Source organism: Nerophis lumbriciformis, linkage group LG08 (assembly GCF_033978685.3).
Source record: "Nerophis lumbriciformis linkage group LG08, RoL_Nlum_v2.1, whole genome shotgun sequence".
NCBI classification, from domain to species: Eukaryota; Metazoa; Chordata; class Actinopteri; order Syngnathiformes; family Syngnathidae; genus Nerophis; species Nerophis lumbriciformis.
This window is the reverse complement of record NC_084555.2, coordinates 23,128,477-23,141,694: the sequence shown is the minus strand read 5'-3', so window position 1 is coordinate 23,141,694 and position 13,218 is coordinate 23,128,477.

Genomic DNA, 13,218 nt, shown 5'->3' with positions numbered 1-13,218 from the left:
ATATCACCCCACTCCCCCTGCTGTTTTCTCTCTCTGCCTCTCATTCCTTCATCCCGCCCCCTCATCCTGCTGATTGTCAGCATCACTCGTGAGGCTCGCGGCGATATGTAAATGTTGTAGTTGAAGCGTGTGTGTTGATCAAGGACCTGACGTATGTGTGTATCATTGACGTGAAATATAAAGGTGTTGTCAAAGCTCAATAAATATTTAAATACTTACTCAGGTTGGAAAGATTGGTGTGAGGATGACTGACTTGGACCAATATAGCACTTTATATGGTATGCATCACTGACCATTACAGATGACTCACTCTATTATTGTCACACACACACACACACACACACACACACACACACACACACACACACACACACACACACACACACACACACACACACACACACACTCACACACACACACACACACACACACACACACACACACACACACACACACACACACACACACACACACACACACGCACACACACACACAGGACATAATTATTACTTCATCCTAACTGAAAGTGTGGATTTCATCAGACTTACTTTCACAAGTTTGATCGGTAAACGTTTCCAAGGTGTAAAAAAAGCTCCTTGTCAATATTGGGCCTCCCATGAGAATTTCCATGCTTCAGAGGAGAAGATCTCCCACGATCTTTAGAGCCACAGTGCACGTGTACCTGGAACTAAAGCGAAAGGCAAATACTGATAATTAGTTCCCACTGGCGACGCTGACGTGTTATATGTGGGTCACGGCAAGGTGCAGTAGTTTCATTACACTTTTTACATGAAGTAGTACAAAACGGCACTTAAATTTTTTTTTTTAAATTAATGAAAATCTCACACACACAAAAAAAATATTACTTTGAAGACTGAATTTATGTAATTTGAAAAGGTATTTGGTTCATTTGTGCATTTTTTTTATTTTATTAATTCATATGGTAGAATAGTTGATGTATTTCTGACAGATTTAAGAAGTGACAATGAGAAACATCACATGGTAACACTTACACAACCCGAATGTCCGAAAAGAAGTGAGAACAAGCAGAGCTAATTTAATTCTACCTTGTCCGTAGGTTTTACATTTTAAGTAAAGGTGTGCCAGTCATGAACGAGTTGTTCAAAACTCGCAAGGTTTTACCTGCATCTAGATTCACAATACTTGTCTAACTCGTTCACTCACTTCATCACCCCTACTATACTGCTAGCTAAATTAAAAACGTTTACATGTTACTAACTGAGCAACTGTTACTCTAACTGTTACTCAAGCTCTGTGAGGAACTTGCATGGCTGCAATTGTTTTACCCCAAGATGCATGAACCAGCAGACGATGAACAGGTAAGATGATTTTGATTAACAAACAGAGGAGAATGCAGTCTTGCATGAAACAGTTCACAAACATAAAGCACTGAGGACTGCTCGAGACAGGCATAAATAGAGACATGTGGATTGGCAGCAGATGTGAACCGGCTGCCAATCAACAGCAGGTGAGGGAAGAACCACTGTGCGCAGCGGAACAAACAGGAAATGGAAAAAAAATAAGAGCACTGATGGGAAGTAAATACAAAACAAGGAAACAAACAGAAATGAAGTGACAGATCGTCACAGGACCTTGGACCGTGCCTTCTTGGTGGAGGTGGATGCCTCGGACTCGGGGATCGGGGCTATACTCTCTCAACGCTGCAAGGTTGACAATCTGGTTCACCCGTGTGCCTTCTTTTCTAGGCGTCTCTCCCCGGCTGAGCGGAACTACGATGCTTGAAATAGGGAGTTATTGGCGGTCCACGAGGCTCTGGCAGAATGGAGTCACTGTTTGGAAGGAGCCAAGCACCAATTCTAGAGCCTGACAGACCACAGCAACCTTTTCCACATCCGCTCAGCTAGGAGACTGAACAATCGCCAGGCAAGATGGCAACATTTTTTCTGTAGATTCGACTATGTTCTTTCTTTCAGACCTGGGTCGAAGAATACTAAGGCTGATGCACTATCGAGACAGTTCATGGAAAACCCACCGACCCGTCGGTAGAAGAACCCATCCTTCCTCCTGCGCGCATTGTTGGGATGGTATTTTGGAAGGTGGAGGACCTTGTCAAGACCGCGCTTCGCTCCAATCCAGGACCTGGGGGTGGACCTCCCAGCAAGCTTTTTGTCCACCGCGAGCTTCGATCCACGGTCCTGGATTGGGGGCATTCCAGTTTGTTCTTCTGTCATCCGGGGTTTCAATGAACACTATTCTTCATACGACAACGTTTTTGGTGGCCATCCATGGCGGAAAACACACGTGAGTTCATCGCTGCTTGTACCACTTGTGCCCGCAGCAAACCCTCGCACAGACCTCCTGCTGGTCTCCTGTGCCCTTTGCCGATTCCTGCCCGTCCATGGTTGCACATAGCTCTGGACTCCGTTAAGGGATTTCCGGTTTCCAGAGATAACACCACAGTACTGACTATTGTTGACCACTTCTCCAAGGCAGCTCACTTCATCCCACCTCGTAAGCTTCCTTCCTCCTCGGAGACGGCTGACCTCCTCATCTGCACGTCATCAAGCAACATGGTATTCCGATGGACATCGTATCTGACCGGGGCCCTCAGTTCACCTCACGAGTATGGAGAGCCTTCTGCAAGGGTATCGGGGCCTCGATCAGCCTCACCTCTGGATACCACCCTCAGAGCAACGGGTAGGCAGAGAGGGCCAACCAGAGTTTGGAGACCATTCTGCGCTGCATTGCTAACCGCCAGCCAGCCTCTTGGAGCAAGTTTATTCCCTGGGTTGAATAGTCCTACAACGCCATGAAGAGCTCTGCTACCGGTATGTAATATTATTAATGATAACTGGTTTGGTATACCATTTACAAGAAAGAAATGGAATTCAGCCACCACATATCCAAACACGGTTGTTTTACATATTTTGCATGTAGTTTGTAAAACAGTTTCCTTGTAGACATTAGAAGCTGCCCATGGTCCCTATAGGCAGTGACATTCAAACTGGTTGAATGCTCTAATTCTTTCTCTTAACCTCCATGATCAGCAGTTTTATGCTTAACTTTTTGTCTGCACCATGGTGCAGTTTATTTGGCTCCAAGTCGAGAACTAAAGGATGATTTTTGATACCAACGATAACAGCCATCAAATGTATTTTCTCCAATTAGAAGGTATTGATGAGCACTAATGAGCAGTCAGCAAAGTGATAAATATTATCTAATGGCTGATATAATCTGCTCAAAGTGGATATACCAATTGTTTTTAAAATGCTTTAAATTAATAATTATTATATTTACAAAATCTTTGTACAGTACAGTACTGTTATCATATAACATTTTCATATGTATGATTATTTGACAAATAAAAGCTACTTTTTATGTCCCAGATGTCAGACCTTCTCACAGCATGAGATTGTTGCAGCACCTCAGCCATCACACATCGCTACAGAAATAAAAACCCAAAAGAAGCAATATACAATTGTGGATATAACCGTCTGGAAACACAAATGTAGCGTGTGCAAGCTATTCTTCACAAAATGTATTGTAATATAAGCACTTAGTCATAATTCTTAAAGTTCAACTCATCTCACTCAGCAGCATTGGTGCATGGTCGCCATGGCGCCCATTTTAAATAACAGTCTTTTTCTCATTATTGTGCCTGAAGTGAACATTTCGCTTTTTGAATGGACTCCCACATCACATTGAATGTGTTTTTTTTTCGTTGTTGTTTTTTTCAATTTGACCGACAGAACATTTTGTTCCAGAGTGGAAATGAGTCATAGTAGATATTCAGTCATGACAAATTAGAGACCCACCTGGAAGCTATGATGATTTTAATTTACTTTGATTAATGAACATACAATTAATTACATAAACAATTAGGCATTTAAATAAGTAGGAATAAAAAAAAAGAGAATACAAATCTGTATTTACAAAAAAAAACACACACATATATATATATATACAGGTAAAAGCCAGTAAATTAGAATATTTTGAAAAACTTGATTTATCTCAGTAATTGCATTCAAAAGGTGTAACTTGTACATTATATTTACTCATTGCACACAGACTGATGCATTCAAATGTTTATTTCATTTAATTTTGATGATTTGAAGTGGCAACAAATGAAAATCCAAAATTCCGTGTGTCACAAAATTAGAATATTACTTAAGGCTAATACAAAAAAGGGATTTTTAGAAATGTTGGCCAACTGAAAAGTATGAAAATGAAAAATATGAGCATGTACAATACTCAATACTTGGTTGGAGCTCCTTTTGCCTCAATTACTGCGTTAATGCGGCATGGCATGGAGTCGATGAGTTTCTGGCACTGCTCAGGTGTTATGAGAGCCCAGGTTGCTCTGATAGTGGCCTTCAACTCTTCTGCGTTTTTGGGTCTGGCATTCTGCATCTTCCTTTTCACAATACCCCACAGATTTTCTATGGGGCTAAGGTCAGCGGAGTTGGCGGGCCAATTTAGAACAGAAATACCATGGTCCGTAAACCAGGCACGGGTAGATTTTGCGCTGTGTGCAGGCGCCAAGTCCTGTTGGAACTTGAAATCTCCATCTCCATAGAGCAGGTCAGCAGCAGGAAGCATGAAGTGCTCTAAAACTTGCTGGTAGACGGCTGCGTTGACCCTGGATCTCAGGAAACAGAGTGGACCGACACCAGCAGATGACATGGCACCCCAAACCATCACCCAACCATGCAAATTTTGCATTTCCTTTGGAAATCGAGGTCCCAGAGTCTGGAGGAAGACAGGAGAGGCACAGGATCCACGTTGCCTGAAGTCTAGTGTAAAGTTTCCACCATCAGTGATGGTTTGGGTTGCCATGTCATCTGCTGGTGTCGGTCCACTCTGTTTCCTGAGATCCAGGGTCAACGCAGCCGTCTACCAGCAAGTTTTAGAGCACTTCATGCTTGCTGCTGCTGACCTGCTCTATGGAGATGGAGATTTCAAGTTCCAACAGGACTTGGCGCCTGCACACAGCGCAAAATCTACCCGTGCCTGGTTTACGGACCATGGTATTTCTGTTCTAAATTGGCCCGCCAACTCCCCTGACCTTAGCCCCATAGAAAATCTGTGGGGTATTGTGAAAAGGAAGATGCAGAATGCCAGACCCAAAAACGCAGAAGAGTTGAAGGCCACTATCAGAGCAACCTGGGCTCTCATAACACCTGAGCAGTGCCAGAAACTCATCGACTCCATGCCACGCCGCATTAACGCAGTAATTGAGGCAAAAGGAGCTCCAACCAAGTATTGAGTATTGTACATGCTCATATTTTTCATTTTCATACTTTTCAGTTGGCCAACATTTCTAAAAATCCCTTTTTTGTATTAGCCTTAAGTAATATTCTAATTTTGTGACACACGGAATTTTGGATTTTCATTTGTTGCCACTTCAAATCATCAAAATTAAATAAAATAAACATTTGAATGCATCAGTCTGTGTGCAATGAATAAATATAATGTACAAGTTACACCTTTTGAATGCAATTACTGAAATAAATCAAGTTTTTCAAAATATTCTAATTTACTGGCTTTTACCTGTATATATATATATATACATATATATATATATATATATATATATATATATATATATATATATATACAGTCAAGAAAATAAGTATTTGAACACCCTGCTATTTTGCAAGTTCTCCCACTTAGAAATCATGGAGGGGTCTGAAATTTTCATGGTAGGTGCATGTCCACTGTATGAGAGATAACCTAAAAAGAAAAATCCAGAAATCTCAATCTATGATTTTTTAACAATTTATTTGTGTGATACAGCTGAAAATAAGTATTTGAACACCAACATTAATATTTGGTAGAGTAGCTTTTGTTTGCAATTACAGAGGTCAAACGTTTCCTGTAGTTCTTCAGCAGGTTTGCACAGACTGCAGGAGGGATTTTGGCCCACCCCTCCACACAGATCTTCTCTAGATCAGTCAGGTTTCTGGGCTGTTGCTGAGTAACACAGACTCAGCTCCCTCCAAAGATTTTCAATTGGATTTAGGTCTGGAGACTGGCTAGGCCACTCCAGAACCTTGATATGGTTCTTACAAAGCCACTTCTTGGTTTTCCTGGCTGTGTGCTTTGGGTCATTGTCATGTTGGAAGATCCAGCCATGACTCATCTTCAATGATCTGACTGAGGGAAGGAGGTTTTTGGCCAAAATCTCACAAAACATGGCTGCAGTCATCCTCTACTTAATACAGTACAGTCGTCCTGACCCATGAGCAGAAAAACAGCCCCAAAGCATGATGCTACCACCCCCATGCTTCACAGTACGGATGGTGTTCTTGGGATGCTACGCATCATTCTTCTTCCTCCAAACACGCACAGTGGAATTATGACCAAAAAGGTCAATTTTGGTCTCATCTGTCCACAAAACTTTCTCCCATGACTCCTCTGGATCATCCAAATGGTCATTGGCAAACTTAAGACGGGCCTTAACATGTGCTGGTTTAAGCAGGGGAACCTTCCGTGCCATGCATGATTTCAAAGCATGACGTCTTAGTGTATTACCAACAGTGACCATGGAAACAGTGGTCCCAGCTCTTTTCAAGTCATTGACCAAGTCCTGCCGTGTAGTCCTGGGCTGATTCCTCACCTTTATTAGCATCATTGAGACCCCACGAGGTGATATCTTGCATTGGGCTCCACTCCGATTGAGATTGACCGTCATGTTTAGCTTCTTCCATTTTCTAATGATTGCTCCAACAGTGGACCTTTTTTCACCAAGCTGCTTGGCAATTTCTCCATAGCCCTTTCCATCCTTGTGGAGTTGTACAATTTTGTCTCTGCTGTCTTTGGACAGCTCTTTGCTCTTAGCCATGCTGAATGTTTGGGTCTTACTGATTGTATGGGGTAGACAGGTGTCTTTATGCAGCTACCGACCTCACACAGGTGCATCTGATTCAGGATAATACAGTGGAGTGGAGGAGGTCTTTTAAAGGCGGACTAACAGGTCTTTGAGGGTCAGAATTCTAGCTGATAGACAGGTGTTCAAATACTTATTTTCAGCTGTATCACACAAATAAATTGTTAAAAAATCATAGATTGTGATTTCTGGATTTTTCTTTTTAGGTTATCTCTCATACAGTGGACATGCACCTACCGTGAACATTTCAGACCCCTCCATGATTTCTAAGTGGGAGAACTTGCAAAATAGCAGGGTGTTCAAATACTTATTTTCTTGACTGTATATATATATATATATATATATATATATATATATAGATATATATACCGGTATATATTTTTTTATAACAAACCAACATTGGAATTAGAAATCAACCATACAAAATAAGCAAATAAGAGTTAAAAAGGAAAAAATAATGACAGACTATAGCTTCTGCAGTGATAAAGGAAAACCATTCAAAAATATGTTAAAACATAAATTATAGTAAATAAGTAATAAATAGTAATTAATAGAGGTAAATAAAATAATTATGAATAGAATTAATAATTATTTAAAAAAATAAAATAACTTACAATAAGGAAATAGATTAAAGATGAATGTATAAATAAATACTGGACTAGAAAATCCAAGAGAAATGTTGGATACTGTAATTCATTAAAAAAAAATGCCAGATTTACTGTAGATTAAGCAATAACATATTAACATTGATCAATAAATGACATATATTGCATAATCTTGTTGAAATGGGCACACATGAAAATATAATTAGTGTCCAGATCTATGTCTTTAATGTTGTTGTCATCAATTGTTGATGATTATATTCCATCAAGCTGCATCACTTTTGAGTGTTGTGCATTTACAGGTATTTTACTTGAGATGTGAATGTTGTCTGTCTATCTGTGTCGGTGATGATGTGGCGACTTGTACAGGGTGTACCCTGCCTTCTGCCTGAGTGCAGCTGAGATAGGCTACAGCACCCCTGCAACCCAGACAGGGACAGTGGGCGTGTTTTGGGCGTAGGCCTGGCTCCAGCTCTCAGCCTGGCACAGCTGATCCCAGCACCCTAATCACTCACCTGCCTGCCAGCAACTCATCACCTGCAACCTACAAATGTTTGGACTTCACTCGGCGCGATCGCCAGAGCGTTCACCTTTCTACATGTGGTAATGCTTCTCGCCAGTTTGTCCTAGAATTCTAGCACTTTTGATAATCTTGCGAATCTGCTATTTTTGTGTTTTTGGCTCCTCTTAGTGATGGGTTGATGAGGCGTCATGAAGCGTTTCGACACATTGCAAAACTGTATTGATCCTGTGTCGATACTGTGTCACTAAATACTGACATCTGCTGGACATTAAAAATCCCTACAGGCAACCTATGGACCGACTCAACTGACACTGATTTTATGACCTAGTACAGGGTACAGGGGTCGGGTCGGGAACCTTTTTGGTTGAGAGAGCCATGAAAGCCAAATATTTTTAAATGTATTTCCATGAGAGTCATATAATATTTTTTAACACTGAATACAACTAAATGCGTGCATTTTTAAGTAAGACCAACATTTTTAGAGTATAATAAGTCTATTTTTCTTTTTAATAACATTGTTATTCTGAAGCTAACCAATAACAAATAAAATACTTCTTATCATTAACTTCTTGAACAGGTGCGGTAGAAAACAGATGGATGGACTAAAATGTATGAGAACGTTTTATATTTTGAACGTTATTTTTAACACTGTGATTACCAGCGGAATTATTCCTTACGTATGTTAAGCAATGTCAGCTAAGATTTATCTGAGAGCCAGATGCAGTCATCAAAAGAGCCACATCTGGCTCGAGAGCCATAGGTTCCCTACCCCTGATCTAGTATATACAATAATATAAACCAAGTCATTGTATTTCATTTAGGATTATTTCATATCTTCATTTAAATAAAAATATTTTTTTATCTTTTTTAGATACAGTCAATAAAGAATGTGAACATGTATCATAACATGGAAAGCTAAGAGAACGTGTTGTGAATGAGGATGCTTGCTGTCTGGGTTTTTTTTTTTTTAATTTTTTACACATTTTTATTTAAAAACATTTTTTTTTCCAACGTATTAAATTTGAGACGATTTCTCTTCTTAGTTATTATTTTTACGGCTGTAGAAAAGACCCGCTCACAGGGCACAGAGGAGGCGTCAGTGCGACACAGTTCGCGTATCGGTCACGTGACCGAAACAGCTCATGATCGGTCACGTAACTTTCTAAAAGCGGTACGCGCACCGACACAGGGTTTTGCTCTATGAGCTCGACGCATGCGGTGTTGCCGGACCCATCACTACTGCCGTGTGTGCCTGCCTTAGCCTGCTCGCCTCAGTCTGCTCTCCTGGACCGCAAAGCCAAGGACTACGAGCTCCCTCCTTTCCCTCTGGTTTTATCAATAATAACCCTTGAACTTTAATTCAGCTTGTCTTTTCGGCATTCGGGTGCACCAGTTTTACCAACCGTGACACTTTGGCTTCTTCCAGTTCTCTATTTAACTTACAGTAGATTTTGCGGACGACACTCCAAGGCCCTTGAATATTCTTCCTGCAATCTTATGTTGCGTGCTTTCTTGACAATGTCTGTGCTGTCAGATGCTCATTTATATAGACCTTTGTTCCTTTGAGCTTGCTTTTCTGTTTCAGCAGCGCTGTTTTAGGATTCTTGTTGGTGGTGTGTTGTTATTTCTGCTGTGTAGTGGTATGCATGTCAATGTGGTGTACATTCACATCGTTCAATTCCAGAAAGTTGGCCATCTGTTGCTCAACATCCATTTCTCCTTGCATTGCCTGGTATTAATATTTTTTTCATATTTTTGCAACAAAAAATGTTTTTTTTCTAATCAAGCTTCTTGTTGAAGGGACACTATTTGTCTGTGTGCTTCCTGGGCACATAACCAAGGATAAGAATTATTGATGTTTGGTAGGGACTCAAATACTTATTTCACTCAATCAAATGCTAATTAAATTTGAAAATGTATGTATGTTTTTTCTGTAACTAAAAATATATATTCTATCAGTCCCTATTGAAGTAATTCTACCATAAAAGTTCTGGAATGTGTGTGTCTTTTAAAGGGGTAATCAAAATAAATCAGCAGGGGATCAAATATGAGGTGTAATGTTGAGGCAGTATGATGCACTGTATGCTTGGTGGTCACAGACTATGGTATGATAGCTTGAACAATTTATAGACATGATGTTCAGTCCATTTAAACTTTAGATCAGGCAAATTTAAAAGATGATGAGACTTGTATGTATACAATATGACCTTTGGAATGATTGTAAGTTTAAAATGTATTCTTATGACTCTCTCTCTCTTTGCGTACCCAGTAACGTAAGACATCTCCTGAGTAAGATGCAAAGACAGTGTTAGAGGAATATTTTCCACCTCAGTAGAATGGACTGCATAAGGAGTCATTATGTGTCTGCTTGGGGAACGAAACCCAAGAGTCCACCCTGTGTTTGTATCATTGCACATCCAGTACGCACACACACAGAGCATACTAGTTTTGATGATGAGAAGAGGTGTTTGTTAACTTTCGGTTTCTTTGGACTGAAGCCCAAGCAACTCCGCTTGGGAGGGGTAGCAGAGTTGTGTATAAAGAGAGTATGGCCAACTTGGTTGCAGACCATCGCCTAAATGATTGGTCACCATCATCAAGGGCACCATGTTTGCTTCCAACTTTGAGCTGGCCACAGCTGGAGCAATGCTTACACTGCACCTCCTCATTCGACTTCTCTTTTAATTGAAGAGATTTTTTGCTGTGTAAACATACATATCAATACACAGTTGGCATATAATTTTTTCGTTATTGATATGTTTTCTTGATTTTTATGATAACAAAACGAATCAACAGTCAATTTATTATGCATTGTACTTGGCAAAAGTCAAGAAAAAAAAAGTATAAGTAATATATATGTATATATATATATATATATATATATATATATATATATATATATATATATATATATATATATCCATCCATCCATCCATCCATCTTCTTTCGCTGATCCGAGGTCGGGACGCGGGAGCAGCAGCCAAAGCAGGGAAGCCCAGACTTCCCTCTCCCCAGCCACTTCGTCCAGCTCCTCCCAGGAGATCCCGAGGCGTTCCCAGGCCAGCCAGCAGACATAGTCTTCCCAACGTCCTGGGTCTTCCCCGTGGCCTCCTACTAGTCCGACATGCATGAATGCTACATCGACACCAACTTGACCAAGTGTAGAAAAACAAACAACTTCAATGCTGGTGGAGTTTACCAGTGTCAATGTAGTCAACAAAAGTAGCACGGATAAGTTAAAAATAGCTTGGACAGCCAGCACATGTGAGCTACAGTGCATCCGGAAAATATTTACAGCGACTCACTTTTTTCTGTTATGTTACAGCCTTATTCCATGTTGGAATAAATAAATTGTTAAAATGACCTGGGAGGATTTTGGTCTTCAAAAAGGAAAGCCTGAACAACAGCAAGCAAGATTATTGACCCAGAAAAATAATATGTAAAAACAGCAGGAAGGTGACATTTCGGACGTCACACTCTTTTCAGAATGATGGTGCGATGCAGAGGGAGCACTCTGTCTAAAAGTGATTGCTTTGTATTGCCATCTCTACCCCCACTCCCTCACAGCTGGTCACTTGCTCAAGTTTTCCAGAGTTGACCAAGCAGGCAGTGCAGGCACACAATATTAATACAATGTTGAACATACCTACATGTCCTTTAACATTGAAACAACATTGTAAAGTAGTTGTATTTGTAAATTGATCCGATGTTGAAGTGTAACGTTGGAGCCACATTATACTGCAACGTTGAAACAATGTTTCAAATATGTATATTTTTAGTGTGTACAGCAGTGTTTTTATACATATACAGACACATATATACATATATACTATTTCTATATCCAAACTATCCATACACCAGCGGAAGCTCATTTTCAGCTATTCTCTAAATCCGTGACGTGCGGTGAGGTTCATGGCTGGTGAGGCACTGACTTCATCACAGTCAGATTTACAAACATCCATCCATCCATTTTCTACCACTTATTCCCTTCGGGGTCGCGGGGGGCGCTGGAGCCTATCTCAGAACCCTAAAGAGTATCTTATTCATCATTTGATTGGCAGCAGTTAACGGGTTATGTTTAAAAGCTCATACCAGCATTCTTCCCTGCTTGGCACTCAGCATCAAAGGTTGGAATTGGAGGCTAAATCACCAAAAATGATTCCCGGGCGCGGCGCCGCTGCTGCCCACTGCTCCCCTTACCTCCCAGGGGGTGATCAAGGGGATGGGTCAAATGCAGAGGACAAATTTCACCACACCTAGTGTGTGTGACAATCATTGGTACTTTAACTTAACTTTAACTTTACACATACAAACTGTAGCACAGAAAAAAACACATTTAATAAAAAAAACGTTTTTATGGTCTTACCTTTACTTATAAATGAAGTTCATGCGCTGCTCCTTTTGAACAAAAGCATCGATAACTTGTTTATAGAAGTCTTCCTTATCTTTCTACAGTTTTAAAAGTATCTCTGTCTCGATGGAGATCTTCCTTTAAGTATTACCTCCTGCTTCGATTGAAAGTCCAGTTTAGAAAACTGTTTTATTTTAGATATGATAAACGTCCAGGCAAGAGGAAAAAAATAAACGATCGCTGCTAACTGTTGCTGCTTGTTGTCACTTCTTCTGTAGCCGAGTAGTCGCAAGAATGATCTCTTGGATCACTACCGCCCTCTACCACCAGGAGGCGGGATTACTGCGAGCCTCACACAGTGAGTCTTTGCAGCGTTTTATGATTGCTCAGCACAAGAAATACGTTACACACATACAGTTGTTGACAAAATACACTGTACATTATATACCTCAGCTAACTAAACTATGGAAATGTATAATATAATTCATATAGCAATACGGTCTCACTGCACAGCAGGCCAGCAGTTAGCCGAGTCATTGCGCAATCCATGGTGAGGCTCAACTCAGTGACGTGCCTCAACTGGCTTCTGACTCACCGCAAGTCTCTTCTCAGTATTAAAATGGCAAATGTGAAAATTCAGCGATTTTGAATAAAAATAATCTAAAACTGGTGAAGTTAAATGGAAAATAACTTTATAGTATAATCACTGGATACATATAACAATTTAATTTTTTTTTTTTCTTTTTACATTTTTTTTCTTTCCATGATGGCACGTGAGGCCCCGCCTCACCTGCCTCCCCTGACTGCACGTCACTGCTCTAAATGCAGTCTCCGATAACAGATATAAATATGCTAGAATTTACAAAGAAGA